The sequence below is a fragment of the Pleurodeles waltl genome, chromosome 4_2, assembly GCF_031143425.1.
Source record: "Pleurodeles waltl isolate 20211129_DDA chromosome 4_2, aPleWal1.hap1.20221129, whole genome shotgun sequence".
NCBI classification, from domain to species: domain Eukaryota; kingdom Metazoa; phylum Chordata; class Amphibia; order Caudata; family Salamandridae; genus Pleurodeles; species Pleurodeles waltl.
In genome coordinates this window covers 135,689,803-135,710,247 of record NC_090443.1, presented here as the reverse complement: position 1 = coordinate 135,710,247, position 20,445 = coordinate 135,689,803, and the positions used below count along the sequence as shown (strand labels likewise).

General features: G+C 43.6%; 1 protein-coding gene across 3 annotated transcripts in view; it reads right to left on the bottom strand.

Annotated features, from left to right (window-relative positions):
- The window catches only part of LOC138292387 (leucine-rich repeat-containing protein 3-like), a 193,757-nt gene that overhangs the window by 39,447 nt on the left and 133,865 nt on the right, over nucleotides 1-20,445 (bottom strand). The window contains exon 1 of one of the 3 annotated variants that reach the window (XM_069230957.1): nucleotides 12,054-12,175. The exons of the other annotated variants lie outside the window; for them this stretch is intronic. The gene's annotated coding sequence lies outside the window, so the exon portion shown is untranslated. Of the gene's footprint in view, nucleotides 1-12,053; nucleotides 12,176-20,445 lie in introns of those variants that run through there. 3 annotated transcript variants of the gene reach the window in all.

The following is a 20,445-nucleotide window of genomic DNA, read 5'->3' as shown; positions in this document are numbered from 1 at the left end:
CATTTCCCAATTTGCGAATTCCTGTTAGGGATTCACAAATTTGGTAATGCAAATCCAAGTGTGCTGGGGGCCTAAGGCCCCATTTGATGCACCCCCCCCAAAAGAAATTGTGCACATTTAAATCGCACATATGCCCTAAGCACCTGTGCGCGCTACATGCCACTTTTAAAAATGCATTTTCAATCCATTTTTAAAATTGCACATGGTAACCACCAAATTTGAATTTGTGGTAATTGCATTTAGGAAATGCATGACACCTGTGCTTTGGAAATCGCAAATAGGAATTCCCTATTTGTGATTTCCTATTTAGGGAATCACAATTTGCGACTCCCTATTTAAACTCGCAATTTTAGGGAATCGTTAAAAATTGCAATTCCCTAAAATTGCACTGCAGTGCCTTTCATACATCGTGAAAGGCAATTTTGCATTCGCAAATGGTGGAATTTACCGATTAGAACAGTTTGCAAATGCAAAATCCTTTGATACATCTGGCCCGAATGTATAAAGTAGAGAGAGTAGGTGATGTTGACATATTTAAATGTGCTATATTAGACCTTGATGAGCATTATTCTTCTACAGTGTGTATAGCAGTTACAAGAAGCTCATTTTTCTTTTTTTAAAGGAAACAACTACAAAATGAACCTGTATATGTTTCGGAACTTAAAACTGTGGCTGCATCATGTAGCTTCGTAAACTTGCATGATGAAATGATCTGTGCTCAAGTTGTTATGTGTACACAAAATAAAAGAATTAAAGATAAACTTTGGATTGAAGAGTCTCGAGTTTAAAGGACATCAAAGCCTTAGTTAAAAAAAAAAAGTTTGAACCTTCGGATAGATGTATCCCTCCTGAAAACAATTCATATGTTAACAAAATTCAGATGGTAAAAAGGGAATAATAAAAAAAAAAAAAAAGAATTTACAAAATGAGTTTCAACAGGAGTACATCAAATTACAATAATACAAATCAAGGGAAGCCATTTATTTGTTATAACTGTGGTAGCAGCTCTCAATGCTAAATCTGAAAGATGTCCAGCCACATCAGCATGCTTCGAATGCAGCATTTTGGACATTTTGCGAGGGTGTGCAAGAAGAAAGAAAAATAGAAAAAACTGGTGGCCTATTTAACGGAAAGTGGTTCGGATTCATTGGAAATTGAAGAAGAACCTGAAGTCCAAAATACAGAAAAATAAGCAAGATAAAGAGTGCTGTTTTAAATGTCAAAAGTAATGGTAAAACAAAACTGTTGTGCATTAATAATTTTGAAGGTATTCCTTCACAGGCAGCTGCCGATTCCGGGTCTCCTTTCACCATCATGGCTCGTAGTATGTAGGATAGTAAATTTGTTAATGTCCACATTTAGAACCAACTGATGTTAATATAGAAAGTTTTACTGGAGAAACAATTAACACGCTAGGATACAAACTATTGGTTTTCAAACTCAAGAACCAAAGAGCTATGTTAAAGTTGTATGCTGCTGCCAATGGACCTTCTGTTTTGGGTTGGAAAGACCAAAGAGCTTGCATATAATTCTTGACCCAAAAAGCCCGGAACAAGTTTTAGTAGCTTGCGGTGGTGAAGACACTATGAAATGGGTTTGAAGTGAGTTTCCTGATATGTTTAGTGAAAATATTGTCAAACTAAAAGATTTCACCCACAAGATTAGAATGATCTCTTCAGAAACACCAAACATTCACAAAGTTCGCAACATACCCATTATTGTCAGGGAAGAAGTTAAAAGAGAACTTAACAAATTACAGGAGGCAGGTTTTATAAAGCCTATTGAGGCATCTGAATGGATTTCCCACATGGTGGGCGCTAGGCAAAATAATGGCAAGATACGGGTATGTGAAGCCTTAATGTGCCTAAATGACAATATAGTGGTTGATCAGTTCACACTCTCTTGGATTGACAAAAAGTTTTCTTTAACTACAGGTGTTGAATGGTTTTCTAACATAGATCTATCCTCTGCATATCATTAAATCGTGTTGCATCCCTTAAATACGAGTCTCACTGCATTTTGCACTCCTTTTGGATGTTTTACATTTTGCCTTATGCCCTTTAGTTTAGCCACTGTGGCTGCGGTTTTCCAAAGGTTAATGTCTCAACTATTTGGTGAGATGCTGGGAATCGCTTTTTTCCAAGATGACATCCTTATGGTGGACCATAACAAGCCAGAGTATGATGATCGATTGAGAAAAGGTTTGAAAGTGTTGCACTGTAAAGGCCTTACTGCTGAGTAGTCCAAGTGTAGGTTTGCCAAAAGGAAGGTCACTTATTTAGCTCATGAAATAAGTGGTCATGGAATAAAACCAAAGTAAAAACTGGTCAAGGCAATCATTAATACCATTTCACCCAAGTCGAAGGATGATCTCAGATCACTCTTGGGCTTAGCTGAATTGAATTCAAAATATGTGGAAATATTATTGATAAGACTCATGCAATGAGAAAATTGTTACAAAATAAAGTGAGCTTTGTGTGGTCAGACGAATGCCAACAGGCTTTGTTGCTGTTAAGCAATCCGCCTGTAAGGTTCCAAACCTGCAGGGTTTTGAACCAAATGCTCATACTATTGTCACCACTGATACTAGCTGCAAGGGTTTAGAGGGTGTTTTGCCTCAGATTGATGAGAACAAAAATGAAGTGGTTATTGCTTTTGCCTCAAGATTGTTGACTCCCATTGAACAGAAATACTCAGTGATCAAGTGAGAGACTTAAGTATGTGTCTGTACTCTCCAACACGTCAGAAAATTTCTTTGGGGAAAATTATTTTTAAGAGCCGATCATGAACCTTAAGGAAATTGTTGACTATGGAGGGTTTATTTAGAGGTAGGATTGCTCGGTTTTCTATGAGACTGCAAGATTTTAGATACAAAGTCCAGTATGTACAAGGAGCAAAGAATGTTACTGCAGATTTTCTCAGTAGAATGTCTTTATCGTTGACTGAAGTTGATAAAGACACTTGGAACAAGTATTCTGTAGCTAGTATTTCCCAAATCAGCAACTTACAACAAAGCTATGATCAACAAGAGTGGTCAGAAGCTGATAAAAAGGATTCAGTCCTAGAGATAGTAAAATAAAAAATTGTGAATGGGTTCAGTGATGTGGAAAAAAAAATTTAAGTGCTGAATTAAGAAGATTTTGGGAAGTCAGAAATGAATTAAGTTTATCTGATCAATTTCTTGTAAGAGGGGAGAAAATTATTCCTCCTAGAACTCTGAGAGAAAAAATGATATGTTTTTTTCACAAAGGACTCTGGCATTTCACACACTAAAAAGTGGCAAAAGGACCTTTACTGGTGGCCTAGAGTGGACAGTTCTGTGGAGAGATTTCTAAGAATGTGTGCAAGCAGTGAAGGTGCGCATAGATAAACAAAAAAAAATCATTTAATCCACGATTAGGAGCATTACACTATCAGAACTTTCCATGGAAAGGAGTAGGATTAGATATTATGGGACCCATAAAGTGGAAAGACAGCGGTGTCAAGTACATTATTGCTTTGACAGAAATGTTCCCCAGATAGTTTGAGGTTTGTATTGTTGACAAAGTAGACACTAAAAGTGTGACTGACTTTTTATACAATGTATTTCTAAGAGAAGAATTTCCTGCCTCTATTCTTACAGATTACGGGATGCAGTTTGAATCCAAAGAAATTACTGAGTATTTACATGCTTCAGATATAAAGCAAAACTTCACAGCTCTGAATCATCCCAGGGGCAATGGCATAGTAGAAAGAATTAACAGAATAATAAAAATAATTCTGCAAGCATCTAACAAAGCAAACATGTCATGGGAGTGTTAATTGAAGAAAATGCTGTGGGCATCCAGAATAACTTCTCATGGTTCAACTGGCAGAAGCCCTTTTTCCTTGATGAGAGGGAGAAATTAATTCTCTAAAGTTAACCCTGGTTGGATGAGAAGAGGTAGCATGGTGAAGTGTGATGTGGAGTCTGTGAAGAGAAATATCAAGCAGTCACAAAATAAGAATAAAGCCTACTATGACATAAAGCATGGTACTAAACATGAAAATTTAAAAATGGGTGAGACGGGCATGTGGAAAATGCAAGAAAAGTTGCCAAAGGTGAGAGCACTTTCAGTGAACCTAAAAAAATGTGTATGTCAGAAGCAACACTGTTGAATTGGATAATGGGTATATGGGGCATACGAGTTGGCTTGCTCTGGGAAGTCCTAGTAGTAAATATAAGAGAATTAAGAACACAGTAATGAGTAGATATTGGTGGTTTGATTTGAACATACCTTGCACGTGTGAAGATGTTAAAGGGACTTCAAAAAATAGTAACTCTTACGACTTTTGTGAGAATGATATGTGGACAATGGAATGCAGGGATCATTACTATCGGAGCAGAGCTTGCAGCATATTTTCTTGAGGATGACTATTAAAGAAGATTCGCATAAACAGGATTGTGTCTGCTATTCATACCTATGAGGTTATGACAGACGTCCTTTGCACATTGCATCTTAACTGCATAAACTTTCATTTTCTGTTTGTGAAACAAGCCCCTTGTACCAATCATGTTTTCAATGTTATCTCTTTCTGTGGTCCATTGTGGTAACTTGATTGCGATTGCTCTCCATAGCATCAAAGTCACAGGACTTTCACTTGTGGTCGAGTGGGGTGTCGAATGAAAAGCTTGTAAAGTAGAATTTAATACTGTTTTCAAACTAAGCTTTTCTGCTTTCGTTAGTGTACTCATAAAATGCTCAACAAGTCCATTGTCCTATGGCCTTAAGGATGTGAACCTTTGATGCTTTATGTTCAGGTGCTCAAGAAATTCTTTGAATTCATTGCTGTTGAAAGGTGGACCGTTGTCAGACTTTACAGTGGCTGGTATGCCCCATGCTGCAAAGATACCATCACGTTTTTGATTACTCGCTCATGTGTCCTGGATGAAAGACCTTCGCCCACAGGAAAACATGAATATCACCATTAAATGATGTCCATTATCAAGTGGAGCAAAGAAAGCAACGGCTACTCTCTCCCAGGTATGTTTAGGGAGTTCTGACATGTTCAGGGGATGTTGAGTAACTTTGCTTGACAGACAAATGCATAGGTGACAAGCCTTGAGTTATTTTCTACTCTTTCATCTAAGTATGGAAACCAAACTTGATCTTTGAAAGCTCTCTTTGTAGCAACAATACCACGACGTCCTTCATGAGCCACTTCAATCACATTGTGTGGTAAACTCTCAGGAATCAGGAATCTCAATCTTCACAGTATGACACCTTCCTGAGTTATGGACAGTTCATCTTCAACATTTTTGTACTTTTGATATTCACCATCATTCCTGAGGGGTCAAATGTGTTTATTCCACAACTGATGTGTTATTATGTCTTTTAACTTCAACGTGTCAGTGACAATCTGTGGCTAATGATACAGCAGTTTGAGTACTTGACAATGAAATTAATGTAGGCCTTAGTCATTTTGGATGGAGTACGATGACCTTGAACAGGCACTCTCGAAAAGTAGTCAGCAGGATTTTGATCCTTTCCTGGTCGGGACAATAATATAATGGTACTCTTGCAACCGTGGTCGCAATCGTTCAATCAGAGGAGGCATTTTGGCTTTTGGATTGGTGAAAATGGTTAGCAAAACTTAGAGATCATTATAAAAGGGTTTCCATACAGGAATACTTAGAAATGTTAACAAGACCTTATTGTAGCCAAACTTTCTTTCTCAGGCTGTGAGTAAGCATGTTCTGTTTGAGATAAACTTCTAACAGCATAAGCCACCATATGTCATCCTGCATTTGGGCATCCACTATAGTGTGCAAGTATAGCGCCTAATCTGAAAAGGCTAGAGTCAACCACAATCTTTGTATGAAGCTTTGGATTGAATAATACCATTTCCGTAGCAGTTTTGATGTCTGGAAACTTTTTTCACATTCTTGTGATCATGTAAAGGAAACATTTTCTTCATTAACTCTCGTAGTGGAGCACTACCAGTGGCAATTTCCTTTATGTATGTTGAACAGTAAATGGTCATTCCGAGAATAGAAGGGGCCATTGAACATCTTGTGGGGGTTCAGTATTTGTCAAAGCTGGTACTTTTTGCAGGATCAGGCTTTATATCTCCATCCGAAAAGATATGGCCAAAGAATTTCAGATCTGTCTTGTTGAACTCATACTTGTCTGCGTTTAAGATTAAACCTGCGTTATTGAGAAATTGACATAAAATGTGTGTGAGGGCTTTATTGTGCTTCTTCTGTGTAGCTCCAAAAACTAATATGTCATCACAATAACTGAATGCATTCAAAACAGGTTGTATGGTGTGTTATATGACACCTTGGAAAAGTTCTATAGCCGATGACACACCAAAACTAAGTCTCCTACAATTGGTAATTGTATGTGTTACACAAAGTATGCAGGGGTCTCTTTGATGCTATAAGTATCGCATCATATGTGTTACCTACATTTATTTAAGGACCTGCGACTTCTTGGACAAGTACGATATATCTCTCACTTGGGCGTAGTGACAACTCTTGGTGAATAGATGGATCCCGCTGTGCACTAACCGATGCATGACAACTGCATGTGAGGTGAATACACACCCTTGTATAGGGATCGATTCGGCCCATCACAGACTGACTAGGTTGCACTGAAGCCACTAATCCTTGTACAACTACCATATGTGCGGTGATGGATGTCCTTTTAGCACACAGCTTTCCAATCTACCGGTTTGTCCAATCCTTTAGTTATATTGTTGGGACATTATACATGAGAAATTCTCAGATCTGACATTGGTGTTCTGCATGCAACTGGGCAGGCACAATGACACATACTCCGAGAATGATGTGAACCACGTATAGTTATTATGATACACCATGTGTAGTGTAACATCTTACACTGCAGCACGTAATTAGGGGCACATTGGTCTATGGACATTTTTATAGATTTAGGTCTTAGTGATCCCTGCATGGTTGCCCAAGCCAGAGGGGAGACTGGCTGTGCTGTGGAGGGTTGGGTTATTACCTGGATGATGCATGGAATTTGTATGCACTTTTATAGGCATCTATTGTCCAGATTACTTCTGTGGACAAGGACCATATTTGTTGGGAGTGCTATCTGAATTGGCAGGATTATCATTCAACCAAGGAACAGGTCAAACAGCGATCTCATTTAAGATAGTCACGGGTAATAGCAGCTATATCAACTCCATCTCGTAATGAATTGGTGAGTCAATGGTTGACACATACATTACACACTATACAGGCAGGTGTGTATCATTTGCATACTGATGACCTGTCTGGTTTCTGTCTTTTGACTTATGCAGATTTGGGGCTAGACAACTTTGTCCTGAGGAGACCCTTTCATTAACTAGGAGCCGAAACGTCGCCATACATCTCCTTTGGTTCCTTGATAATTGACAAATCAATATTGTGTTAGGTTTTATGCGTGTTTGCTTGAACATCTTACTGTAAGAAGAACCAATTGTTAGTGTCTCTTTTTTTTGTATATATCTTAATGTCTGAGAACACACCTAAGCACTGAATCATCTGCACCCTATAAAAAGTAATGTTGTCATTTGTATTTTTACTGCATGAGAATATATAACCGCAATTAAAGCCTTTCTGATTTCAGTGCCTCTTTTTGTACAACCTGAATGTAAATTTAACATTAGGTTGCATAAGGAATACATGTTTGAGGGAGACCTCGGATTTACACAAGGATTGTCCAAATTTTGCTTTTCAAAAAGAGTCCTAAAGTGGGCGTTGTATTTGTATATTGCCTTTCTGAGGTAAGCATTGACATGGCACAACCACTTTCTTTACATTCACTTATTAATGAGGCAGAAGAACTGTTTGATAATGATTATGATGATGCTCGACTTCATTTAGTATCTATTTGCCTAAACTGATGCCGCTAAGTGGCCTGGTGGGTGTACATCGAGCGCTGCTTCTGGAACATTCTGGCAGCCATTTTGTGCTCGCGCTGTGACACACTTCCTTTCCATATCGTTCAAAATGGCTCTCATTACCACAGCCTTTGCATATCTGACCAATGGCGGGGCACTTTCCTTCATGTGGAAATTCAAACCCACATCTGAAACACAATTTCTTTTTGTGCATAGACATCACTTTGTGTCCTTCAATCTTTTGTTTCGAATTACTTTTCACACTCATGACTGACTCCCTCTTGGCACCTCCGGCTTCAATGTTGGCAGCTTGTCTCTCAGCACGTTGCACAGCTCTGGCAGCAATCAACACTCGCTCCAGACTAAGGCCCTCATTATGACCCTGATGATTGGCGGTAACATGGTGGAAAGTACTGTCAACAGGCTGGCAGTACTTTCCCCCATATTATGACATTGGAAGTTTGGCTGAAGCCAAACCGCCAATGTACCACACCGACTGTCACGGAGGTAACAGCCGTCAGGCTGGAGATATCAATCTCCAACCCAGCGGCCGTCACTATACCGCCTGCGGGATAATGACCCCGCTTCCTTACCGCCACGAAAACCATGGCGGTAGGCACTATCAGTGACAGGGAATCCCTTCCCTGTCACTGATAGAGGTCTTCCCCACCCCCACCCCCTCTACTGATACCACCCCTTTCTCTCCAAGCCCCCCTACATTCATGCCCCCCTTCACACACCCATACAGTAGCGGTCATCTAACTGTATAGCACCAGGTTCCCTTTGCAATGAATATGTGCATATATATTTAGATCAAAAAACCCACATGGATTCCACAGCCACAATAATAAACAAATATAATTTTGGTGTAAATGCCCAGTAACAACATGAATGCTTGCACCAAAATTGACATGTCCATTACAAAGGTTCAACACTAATGTATGCATTACAAAATTCTCCAAAATATACAACCTGTGCTTTTCACTGTCACAAATGAGAGTATATGCATGGCACACACATTAGCAGAAATAACATCATCAGCAACTAATTTGTAATAATCATAGAATAAGGCCAGGACAACGGTATTCTCAAAATAAAAATATTTTATAGAACTAAGATAACTCTCTCTTAAGTAGAATAAATAATTGGGCCAAGAAAAACACAAAGGCATTAGGCCATTAGTCCACAGTATGGGTTACATGCCCACAACTTGCCTCCTAATGTCACTACCAAAATAAACCCCCTCTGGAAGGGGCATATATGGGGCAGAAATCAGGCACCTCAATTATGTTACTGGGGTTGGAGGGGGGCTGAGTTTGGGTTTGGGAGGGGTGGGTTGGGATTGGAAGGGGTGGGTTGGAATTTGGAAGGGGCTACAGAGAGACGTTTGGGTAAGGTGGTCTGAGGTTTGGGAGGGGTGGTCTGGGTTGAGGAAAGAATCAGGAAAAGTTCAAACATAAGGTCTTCTTTAGGGGAAGAGGCAGGTTGACCGGGAGGCAGTTGGGTTTGGGAGGTAGAGGGCGTGTGAGTGGCTGTTGTGCAGGTGTCTGTTGATGCCAGGGGTGCCTGCGGGTCTTATGAATGTGGTGCATGATTTGCTTTGTGTTTCCTACTGCATGTCTGTTGTGTGGGTGAGTATGGATGTTTGTGTTCAGTATGTGTGTGAGTGAGCTGATGTGTCTGTTGTGGAGGTGGTGTGTGTGGTTGTGGTGTCTGTGGATGTGCTGGTGCATGTGTGTCCTGCGGTGGGTGTGCTGACTGCGTGTATGATGCTGGTGTGTGTCGGTGTTTTTGTAGTGGTGGATGTGGTGACTGCGGGTGTGCTTGTGGTGTGTGGGTGTTTGTGTAATGGTGGGTGTGGTGACTGCAGGTTTGCTGATGGTGTGTGTGTGTTTGTGTAGTAGTGGGTGTGGTGTCTGCAGGTGTGCTGGTGGTGAGTGAGGGTGTTTGTGTTATGGTGTGTGTGGTATGTGTGGGTATGCTTGTGGTGTTGATGGTGTCTGCAAGTGTGTGTCTGTGTTTCTTGTGTCGTGTGAGGATGTGCTTCTTGTGGCTGTTGGAGTGGGTGCATGTAAATGTGTGTGTGCTATGGATAGGGCTCGGAATAGGGATTTGGGGTGGTGAAGGGATGGGATTTTATGCATGAGGCTGGGGTGGGTGGAGGCTGAGGTCATTGAGAATGCCAAACCTTGGAATGACGGCTGAGGCCAGACAGGGCACTGTGAATGCCATCCAGGTAAGCTAGCACCTAGGTAATCTGACCAGCAAGCTCCTGGATGGCATTCAATAGTGTGGTCTGGCCTACAGTGATAGTCCTCAAAAGATCGACAACTTCCTAAATGAGTGCAGCCTGGAAGACCGGGGCAGGGAGTGAGGTGCCTGCAGTGAAGGTTACGCCACCCCTTTTAGGGGAACGTCTACGGCCATTGGGGGGGGGGGGCAGGAAGAAGGATGGAGAATGGAACGAGGGGGTGGGGTGACGATGCAGATGGAGTGGTCGCACTAGGGTCCCCCACCACTAAGGACTGGCCATCTGTGGAAGCCTCTGAAGAAGATGATGAGTCAGTCGTGGTCTCTGTGTCAGTCCACTCACCCTCGTGGCACTGGGTACCTCAGTGTTGGTGGCGTCTGCACTAGGGCCACAGTGTCCAGCTCCTTCTCCGCCAATGTGGCCGCTGTCATCTTCACCTTGCCCAGATGATGCTGTAAAAACCGAACATGAAATTTGCCAACTCTACAAATTACAACAGGCACTCAAACTTAGGTTCTTTATCGTCGGTATCGCATGCATGTGGAAGAATTCAAGAAACCATCTGCTTACAGTCAATTTCCCTTGCTAGCTCCCATATCATGGATACCTTTTGTTCCTTATCCACTTTTATTTCTCTGCATGACAAATGGCTTTGATAGCATTAGTAAATACGTAGGCTTGGAAACATTTCTAAACCACTGCAGTACAGAGCAAAAACTTTTCAACATATCCAAAAAAGACATCTTTTGGCCCTGGTATTGATTCATCAAGATGGGATACACAAACGTCTATGTGGTGGAACCTTCCACCTGCATTTGTCATTTCAAGTATCACTTCGCTCGCCATCATTGCTTTCCCATCTGGACATAACCAAGAACACTAAAATGTTGTTTGGGGGTACGTGTATCTCTGTCACCAATGTGTACAAATTCCATCTGTTTTAATGAATACATTCTGACATGAAAAGTCATGTTGGTTGATACAGACTGGCTCACATGCACATTTGTGAAGGGCTGAGGCGTCATGACATCCTGGACTCTCTACATGGAATGAACCGATTCTTGCTATTGAAATATTTTTGTTTTCAGATAAGGAACAATGCCATTGTATGCATGTTTCCAGGCCTTTTGGTGCAGTTGCTCATGAACATATTTTCATTGTACCAACTTACCAATGTACAGTCTGAAACTGCAACTGTCTCACAAGTGCTTACTATGCCATGTCACCTGTAATGGGGCGTATATTACCAACTCACATCTGTGATGGAGCATCCCTCCTGACCCAATCCTCAAATGGGGCATGTTTGGTACAGCTGTCCCTCAATACATGGAGAAAATGCAGGTACCCCTTTTTATGGGCGAGCACAAAGTAATGTAATCTCTCTTTGGGCTTGAAACCACGCCCATGCCATGTCAGCCACTTACACTGGTTCGTGGGCTTGCCTTTTAAAATCCGCTTGTTTCCATTTGTGAAAGGCATGCATACGTAATGCCTTTTCCGGTGTTTAGCCCACCTATACAGCACAGGTAAAGTACCAAAAACATACGAAGCTCGATGTTTTCAGCCAGGAGTCCAGACTACTTTATCTGTTTATTTTCCACGCAGCGCGATCGCACTGCATTTTACTGTGCGATCGTGCTGCATTAATTTTTGCTTTACAACGCTAATAGCTCTAACTCGAGACCCGTTGCATTGAAAATGCTTGTTTTGCATGCAGCCATGTGTCTGCTCTAGATACTACTTGGCCTGTGATGAGGAATCTTGTGACAAACTTTGGCAAAAAATACATTCCAGACACAGCATCAGACACCATCTGATAAACGTACACCTCCAGAAATCCTCATCTGCCTTGGATGTGTCAACCATCGTGTTGAAGCCAAACTACATTGATGTAAACTAAAAAGGTCAAACAACAAGAATAGCTACATACAATAAATCACCCTGTTGATGCTGCTGTTGGGCCCTCAACTGCCTATCAAGTTCCAGCTAGGCCACCGCAAGGATGCAGGCCATAAGGCTGGTCAGGCTACGCCACATGCCCTTGCCTCTCTGGAAGGCCTGGTCAGCGTTGAAGGTCCTCCCACCTCTTCCTGCATAGCTGGCTTAACCGCTTGAAGACCCGCACTTGAACTTGATCTATGCACCTTCTTTGCGATTGCCTTCCAGATGTCCCACTTCTGATGGGTGTTGACCTGTATGTATGAGATCAAATGACAACAAAAGAGTTTAGAGTGATTTTGGTTGTCTGTAGTGTAGGTACACAATTTAGCAGCAGCTCCCACAAGCATTCCCAGAACAGACAGCAAAGATGATCTACAAACATTTCGAAGTTCCTTAGAAATTCTAATTTGCAGTGATCTGTAGAGTAGCCCCTACATTTTTGACCTCATGTTGCCAATACAGTACACCATATAGGACAGGGATATGGAACTTCTCATGTAGTGAGGCCCACTGCAGATTAGTCCAACTCATTGTGAGCTACTAAAGGCTAAACAACCTGTACATTATGTGCACATAACCACAAGCAAAGCTACACTTGCTTAACCCCTTACCTGCTGGGCCCTTCCCCCCCCATTGCTGAGCCCTTTTTTGGCTATTTGGGGTAGTTCGCGCTTAGGCCTTCATAAAGTTTTGTCCACGTAAGCTATCCACACCAAAGTTGCATCCTTTTTTCCAACATCCTAGGGATTCTAAAGGTACTCAGAGTTTGTGGGTTCCCCTGGATAAGACCAAGAAATTAGCCCAAATACAGCTACAATTTTGTTTTTTCTTCAGAAAAATGGGAAAAAGGGCAGCAGAAGAAAACATGTGGTTTCTTTCCCAGAAAATGGCATCAACAAATGGTTTGTGGTTCTAAAACTACCATCTTCCCAGCTGTCAGGAACAGGCAGATTTGAATCAGAAAACCACATTTTTCAACACAATATTGGCATTTTATTGAGACATACCCCATTTTTACTTTACGCGCACAGACACTTGCACCGGCAGGAGCCCTTTAAACTTCGGCGGCAGAGCAGCCTCAGCTGCTGATTGGGCGGGAGGCCCTTTAAACAACTCACAGCGCGCCCGCAGCCGCGGGACGCGCACAGACACTTGCACCGGCAGGAGCCCTTTAAACTTCGGCGGCAGAGCAGCCTCAGCTGCTGATTGGGCGGGAGGCCCTTTAAACAACTCATAGCGCGCCCGCAGCCGCGGGACGCGCACAGACACTTGCACCGGCAGGAGCCCTTTAAACTTCGGCGGCAGAGCAGCCTCAGCTGCTGATTGGGCGGGAGGCCCTTTAAACAACTCACAGCGCGCCCGCAGCCGCGGGACGCGCACAGACACTTGCACCGGCAGGAGCCCTTTAAACTTCGGCGGCAGAGCAGCCTCAGCTGCTGATTGGGCGGGAGGCCCTTTAAACAACTCACAGCGCGCCCGCAGCCGCGGGACGCGCACAGACACTTGCACCGGCAGGAGCCCTTTAAACTTCGGCGGCAGAGCAGCCTCAGCTGCTGATTGGGCGGGAGGCCCTTTAAACAACTCATAGCGCGCCCGCAGCCGCGGGACGCGCACAGACACTTGCACCGGCAGGAGCCCTTTAAACTTCGGCGGCAGAGCAGCCGCGGGACGCGCACAGACACTTGCACCGGCAGGAGCCCTTTAAACTTCGGCGGCAGAGCAGCATCAGCTGCTGATTGGGCGGGAGGCCCTTTAAACAACTCATAGCGCGCCCGCAGCCGCGGGACGCGCACAGACACTTGCACCGGCAGGAGCCCTTTAAACTTCGGCGGCAGAGCAGCCGCGGGACGCGCACAGACACTTGCACCGGCAGGAGCCCTTTAAACTTCGGCGGCAGAGCAGCCTCAGCTGCTGATTGGGCGGGAGGCCCTTTAAACAACTCACAGCGCGCCCGCAGCCGCGGGACGCGCACAGACACTTGCACCGGCAGGAGCCCTTTAAACTTCGGCGGCAGAGCAGCCTCAGCTGCTGATTGGGCGGGAGGCCCTTTAAACAACTCATAGCGCGCCCGCAGCCGCGGGACGCGCACAGACACTTGCACCGGCAGGAGCCCTTTAAACTTCGGCGGCAGAGCAGCCGCGGGACGCGCACAGACACTTGCACCGGCAGGAGCCCTTTAAACTTCGGCGGCAGAGCAGCATCAGCTGCTGATTGGGCGGGAGGCCCTTTAAACAACTCATAGCGCGCCCGCAGCCGCGGGACGCGCACAGACACTTGCACCGGCAGGAGCCCTTTAAACTTCGGCGGCAGAGCAGCCGCGGGACGCGCACAGACACTTGCACCGGCAGGAGCCCTTTAAACTTCGGCGGCAGAGCAGCCTCAGCTGCTGATTGGGCGGGAGGCCCTTTAAACAACTCATAGCGCGCCCGCAGCCGCGGGACGCGCGCGGGCGGCGCCCGGGCGAAGCCCGGGCCAAGGGCAGGCCCGTCCTTCGCCCGTCATCGACAGGAAGAGGCAGGGCTGGGCCACCCCTCTTTAAACTTCGGTTCTGCAACCCTAGGCCTCTCTGCCTCCCTATCTAATCAACCCAAAACGACAGGGAAAAGGGCCAGAAAGAAGCCCAGTTCTTACTGAGTAGCCTAGACTTCCCCCCACCCTGCAAACATTTCCTGATACAGAACAGCCCTGTGGAGCTACCTAAGGAGGATTAACCCACCCCTCCTTCCCTATCCCTTACTACTTAGGCAGGGCCACGTGTACCGACAAAACATGGGTAAAAGGAAACACTCCAAAACAAATAACACAACAAACTTAAAAGATAGCACATCTATACTAAAATATATCTCAGGGGCAATGGGCATGATTGATAAACAAATCGCCACTGTAGAAGAAAAAATGATGGGGTCTAAAGATCATTCACTCGAACCACTAGTTTCTGTAGAACTACCTAATAATTCACAGCAAAGCAAAGACGGCGAGGAGAACATAGAATCAAGGTACACCAACGGATGTATTAAAGACACCTCTAACCTAATACACTCCCTGGATGATACCTCCCCCGTGGCCAAACGACCAAGGAAACCAGAGGCGGGGCTGGAGGATAAGATTTCTAAGAAACCCCCAGCGAAAGGCCCAATTGTCACCCCACCCACAAAACTACCTAAGAAACCAACTAGGAAGAAACCTATAAATAATGTAGGAGATACGACTAGATCACTCCTTATAAACCTTAACGACCTAGTAAACACCCTGAAATCATCAATAGGACTCACTCTTGATTCCATGCTGGAGCGCTTAAAGGGAGTGGAAAATAAACTTGAGGCAGGACTTGGTCTAATAGAGGCCATACAACGAACAGATACACATCACGCACTAAAGGATCCTAATACATCACTTCCAAACCAAGCGCAGGGATCAAATACCCAATCCTTCTTGCAAAATAGGGTAAATGGTACCCACTTGAACGTAGATCCCCTAAGAAATACGTCGACGCAGCCGCAAGTATCCAATTCGAATCCAACCCTTAGGTCCGTATTCTCCACCGCTACAGTTCAAGCTTCCCTGCCCGACCAACCAGACTTAAAACCTAGACTAGTCAAGAGAATAGACAACAGCACACCGAGGATAATGACCTCTCACCCTCACGTAGACCCAGGGAGGAACACACATAGCAGAACTGAACCCCCAAACATATGTTACCGCCCAAGTGATCTACTACATCTCCCTCCAGAGGCTACCCCCTATGTAGCAATTCTGGCCAATGTTCCTTGCCTAAATGACCAACAGACAGAATCTTGGACAGCTCTGAGAAATAAGGCCCTCAATTGGATAAGTGTCCGTACAGGCCCAGAAATGGCAGGGCCTCTCTTTGAAAACATAAAAATGGTCAGGAGAATCAAATGGATAGGTAACAATAAGAAAGTATTGGAAGGCGATTGTGTGGTACTCTCATTCGGGTCACCAAATTTAGTGGACAAAATTATCCGTAATCTAGGGGCTAAACAGGTCACTTCTCAAGGAATCTCACTACTACCCCTAGGTTTCTTCTACCAAAAACCAGAGGGACACAACTTCACAGGCCTACAACTAGCAAGAATGCCCTCTAACACATTAGATTTCCCAACGGGGCGCAACAGATTCCACCCCCTTAGGACTCTAGAAGATATCGATTGACTCAGTATGAACCAGAAAGCTCCAGACGAATTACCCCAGATAGAACATAAACCAGGACGGACACCAAGCAAAGAACTTACATCCCATACAACAGACTCCATAGTAAACACGCTCCATAGCCACTCAATACAAAATAGTGCCCCCAGATATTTACCCCAGTCACCAGGTGACATCGTACCTCTGGGTACACCAGTGGACCAGCAAGACATCCCCAAACAGAAAGCAGAGATTGCCCTACTATTCTGGAACATCGCAGGTTTAAATAACAAAATAGACAATGAGGCTTGGGTGAACTTTATAGAAAAACATTCATGTATATGTCTCCAAGAGACTTGGATGACGAGCCCCCTTCACATTAATGGTTATAAAACATTTCACTCCTCAGCTGCCCCGTCTAGGCATGGCAGACCAAAAGGGGGCCTATGCACATATATCTCTAACAAGGTACGACTACTAAATTTAGAAATGAAATTTACGAGTCTATATTACCAAATGATAGAGGGCAACTTGGACAATAAGACTCACCTAGTCCTCATTAATTTCTATAATAATGCACCCTCAGGAGAGTTTGCTAATACCTTACTGGAGATGGGTAATGACCTTAAAAAAATTGCTAATACTAATAACAGTCGTGAGATCCTCATGATCTGGGGAGGTGACTTTAACGTCCACCCCTGCAAAGAAACCTCAGATAAGGTATGTGGCTGGGACCCTGAGGGCATTGGCACAACTCTCCACTTTGCTCATAACACCCAAGGAGACGCACTTAATTTACTGACACAAACTCATAATTTATCCTTTGCAAATGAATTACACACTGCTGAACCAAAGTTCTATCCAACTTACAATGGAAGGGGAGCAAATACTGTGATCGATTACATTTTAATGTCAACCCACTTCTCACACTACCTTAAGAAATATACCTTGCATGACATCGCAATCAGTGACCACTACCCCCAGAGCCTCAATCTTCCAATAACCTCCGTAACAGCTGACAGAGACGACAAGATCAGCCTGTTAGACGATACTGAGTTAATGTCGTGTAACGGATACTCCCTTAAATGGTCACAGATCGACCCTGACTTCTTCCTCAAGCAGCTATTAAGTAACTCGAAGCATGCTTTTGCAGATTGTCTAAGTGAGAACACAGATCCAGGACGATGTGTGAACGCTTTTATATCGATCCTGCAATCTATAAAGAAAGCCCTTACTACTAGAAGGGGTAACCTGGGAAAAAAAAGGGCTACTGGATGGTTTGATTATAACTGCTCACAAGCACATAGGAAACTGAAAAAGGTGCTAAAAGCCCCAATAAGATCGCTAACAGAGATACGAAAGTGCAGACAAGAATATAAAACAGCAATGAAGGGAAGGAAATTGTCTTTGAAAAGAACCCTGTGGGAAACTCTACATACAGCTAGCCGTACAAAAGATAATATTCTTTTCTGGAAAACAATCAACTCACCTATGCTCGGGGACAGAGATTCCCGCAGAATGGAAATAGCGATCTCCGAAGAAGTCTGGATCGCACACTTTTCCAAAACATATGCCCGAGTCAGCAAGGAGAACCCTACATTACACGAACACGAGCAAGCCCCACAGCAATGCACTCGCCTGTTAATAACCCCTCAATTCAGCCTTAAGGAGATAGAGGAAGCCATATCTCTAAGTAAACCAGGAAAAGCCCCGGGCCCCGATGGCGTCCCGATAGATGTATACAAGGCCAATATCCACCTATGGGGCCCCCTATTAACGCAGTCATTGAGGGCCATCTGCACACAAGGTCCCCCACCATCTTGGCGAGATTCCAATATAATTCCTATATATAAAAAAGGTGACCGTCTTAACCCAGCCTGCTACAGACCTATCTCCCTGCTGGACTCAACAGCCAAACTAGCAGGGAGAATCATCCTGAACAGATTGCAAATTTGGGCAGAAGACAAGAGAGTCTTGTCTCCTGTCCAATACGGATTCAGGAAAGGCATTGGGACAGTGGAACAAAGCCTGAACCTAAGTATCATTATAGGAAAGTATACTAAGATCAGAGAAGGCAACTTGCACCTGGCATTCATTGACTTATCCTCAGCATTTGACTGCGTACTACATGACAAGTTATGGGACATCTTAACCAGCATGGGGGTAGATCCAGCAATAATCCAGTTTATACGAGACATGTATTCAGGGTCCAGAGCAAGAGTGAGGTACGGCCTAAAGGGGGAGAGCACCCGCCCTTTTGGCATATTTAGAGGCGTGCGCCAGGGCTGCGTCCTCGCCCCGTTCCTGTTCTCGTTGTATATAAACAACTTAGAAAATGTGCTGGTTAGTAATTGTAAAGATCTACCCCAAATAGGCAACCGTCCTGTCCCGGTCTTACTTTATGCAGATGACGCAGTTTTAATGGCCAGGACCCCGTTAGCCTTACAAAAACTACTAAATACTTGTATTACATTTATGTCACAATTGGGTCTTACTGTCAATTATTCAAAAACATTCATCATGAATTGTGGTGGGAAACGCGGCAAACCCTACAATATTACAACCGCGGAAGGGAGAGTAGAAACCGCAAGCACCTTTTCCTACCTGGGCATAATGTTCGACAATCAGGGCTCCTGGGTTAACTGTAGGAAGATTAAAAAATCCCAGCATATTAAAACAACGATGGCCTTAAGGTTTTTCTCTAAAAGAATAGGGGGGATTACCCCGCCAAACATGATAAAAATTTACAAAGCTAAGTGCATCCCAGCAGTCACGTATGGGTCCGGTATCTGGGGATACACAGACTGTAATCTGCTACAGACGGCTGAAAACGACTTTTTAAGATATATATTGATGGTACCAAAAGGCACATCATCATACATAATTCATTCAGAACTAGGATCCCCCTTTATCACCGACCTGATAAAGATCCAACCCTTACTGCTATGGCACAAAATTTGGACCTCGGAACACACTGAACTAAATAAGGCCATTTTGACCGACTGCATGGAGTCTACATACGCAACAAGGGTGCCATGGCTAAAATTCATCATGACTTTCTTTGAAAACATGGGCAACAAAGCTTATTACACAAATCCAGCTCTCCTGGAAACAATCTCTAGGAAAGACCTGAGTGCTATGGCACTAAAATATCTAGAAGATCTACGATGGGAGGTTGAATCAAAAAAGTCCACCGTCAGTCACAATCAAATAATCTTGTCAACGGAGGCTATTCAGCCTTATCTGATGAACGTGATAAATCCTCGCCATCGTTTTGTGCTCACTAGAATGAGGCTGGATATATTCCATCGTTTGGTGACCTTCCCAACCATGAATGATTGGAGCACCACCCTGAAGGCCTGCCCATGCGACGCAAAGGCACAACAAACCACATTCCATGTGGTTTTATTTTGCAAATTCTACGCTAAGCAAAGAAAGCGTCTAGTAGCCCCTCTCCTAAGGCTAATCAATCTCCCTCAGTGCCGCACCGCGTACACTTGCCTTCAGGTATTATCATCTATCGAGATGTGCAGAACCTTGGCCAATTTTTTATGCTCTGTATTAAGCACAAGAAAGTGCATGGGGGCTACCAACATAACTTGAACTATTTTAGATTATTTATTATTTTTTAATCTCTAAGATTTTAGCTTATCTTATTGTATTTTATTTATTGTTTATCAAAATGTAAATTATTGTTACTTTTATGACTTGTTGAAAGTCGAATAAAGTCCTTGTACTTGTACTTTTTTTTGTGCTTTTAGCCTCCTTCCAGTTAGTGACAAATGGGTGTGAAACAAATGCTGGATCCCGGGCAGCTAAACATTTCTGAAAAGTAGACAAAATTCTAAATTCAGCAAGGGGTCATTTGGGTAGATCCTACAAGGTTTTCCTACAGAAAATAACAGCTGAAATAAAACAGCCATTTTTCTCCACATTTTACTCTGTAACTTTTTCCTGCAATGTCATATTTTCAAAAGTAATATACTGTTACGTCTGCTGGACTCTTAAGGTTGCGCGGATATATAGGGCTTGTAGGTTCATCAAGATCCCTAGGTACCCAGAGCCAATGAAGGAGCTGCACCTTGCTATGGGTTTTCATTGTATACCAGGTGTACAGCAATTCATTTGGTGAAATATAAAGAGTGAAACCCTTGTATTTCCAAAATGGGCACAAGATAAGGTGTTGAAAAGCAGTGGAAATTTAAACATCTCTGAATTCCGAGGTGCCTATA